At 35.4% G+C, this 1,390-nt stretch overlaps 1 non-coding gene across 1 annotated transcript; it reads right to left on the bottom strand.

The window, feature by feature from the left end:
• Positions 1-1,077: 1,077 nt before the first annotated feature.
• LOC139878948 (small nucleolar RNA R71) lies at positions 1,078-1,184 on the bottom strand. Its single transcript, XR_011769808.1, has one exon. It is a non-coding gene; the product is annotated as a small nucleolar RNA R71 (small nucleolar RNA).
• Between the last annotated feature and the right edge of the window lie 206 nt (positions 1,185-1,390).

Here is a 1,390-nt window from a genome sequence, read left to right as displayed (position 1 = left end):
AAACTTAGTATTTTGCCGTAGTAATTTTATATTTTTAGATTCTTAAGCTTTGCCGTAAAATCCCTTAAGTGCTTTTTCTTTAGAGTAAGACTTAGGCGCTTTAGAAATTTACGACGTCGCTTATCGCTCTAGTTTTAAATAGATTTTAGTGCCTAATTAAGTTATTGTCGTTTGGATATAGAATTCCTTTAAGCTTTAATACCTTTAGATGCAAGATTTAGTTTGTTTTTCGACGCTTTTTTTTTACCTTTTATTTTTCGACGTTTTTCAACGCACTCTTTTTCTTCCTCTTATTTATCGACGCTATAGTTTTTAGGACATAGATTTTATCTTCAAAATTTTGACGAAAAATTATTTTAAGCGGTTAAATTGATAGACATCCAAAATTTTATGGTTCGTAGTAATAGTTGGATTTGTTAGTGGCGAGTTGTGGGCTTCCGATTTAAAGGGTCCTGGCTACCTGCTGCATCTATTGGCTATTCGAAACATGGGCAAAATCAGAAAATTCTATTAATTTGATAACTTATATAATTTTTTTTATTTTTATAATTAATAGGATATTCAATTGAGAACCCGGAGAATATTCAAGGACAATTCAGAGATCCTGAACCACAAACTACTCATCCGGAGATTGTCGAGGAAGAAACCATTAAATCAGAATCCTCTAGTGATTCAGATTCAACAAAATCAATCATGGAAAATCAGGAACCTCTAAGTATGGAAGACCGAATGAGAGCTACACGCACGGGCCAAGGTCATGCCATTACTCAACCAGTCATTAATGCGCCAGATTATGAAATCAAAGGACAAATCCTACACATGGTAACTAATCAATGCCAATTTAGTGGTACGCCAAAAGAAGATCCAAACGAACATCTTCGAACCTTTAATAGGATTTGTACTCTATTTAAAATCAGAGAAGTTGAGGATGAACAGATCTATCTCATGTTATTTCCCTGGACTTTAAAGGGAGAAGCCAAAGATTGGTTAGAATCGTTACCTGAAGGGGCGATTGATACATGGGATGTTTTAGTTGAGAAATTTCTTAAAAGATTCTTTCCGACATCTAAAGCCGTGAGACTTCAAGGAAAAATTGTTACGTTCACACAAAAGCCAAATGAAACTCTATATGAGGCGTGGACAAGATTCAAAAAGTTGTTGAGAGGATGTCCTCAACATGGTTTAGACACTTATCAAATAGTACAAATATTCTACCAAGGATGCGACATTACAACACGAAAAGACATCGACATAGCAGCTGGTGGTTCCATTATGAAGAAAACCGCAACTGAAGCTTATAAAATTATTGATAACACAGCCTCCCACTCACATGAGTGGCATCAAGAAAAAGGCATCGTTAGATCATCTAAAGCGGCTAGAGCCGATTCTA

The sequence above is a fragment of the Rutidosis leptorrhynchoides genome, chromosome 11 (genome assembly GCF_046630445.1).
Source record: "Rutidosis leptorrhynchoides isolate AG116_Rl617_1_P2 chromosome 11, CSIRO_AGI_Rlap_v1, whole genome shotgun sequence".
In the NCBI taxonomy this organism is placed as follows: Eukaryota; Viridiplantae; Streptophyta; class Magnoliopsida; order Asterales; family Asteraceae; genus Rutidosis; species Rutidosis leptorrhynchoides.
The sequence above is the reverse complement of the archived record's forward strand: the minus strand, read 5'-3'. Positions and strand labels throughout refer to the sequence as shown.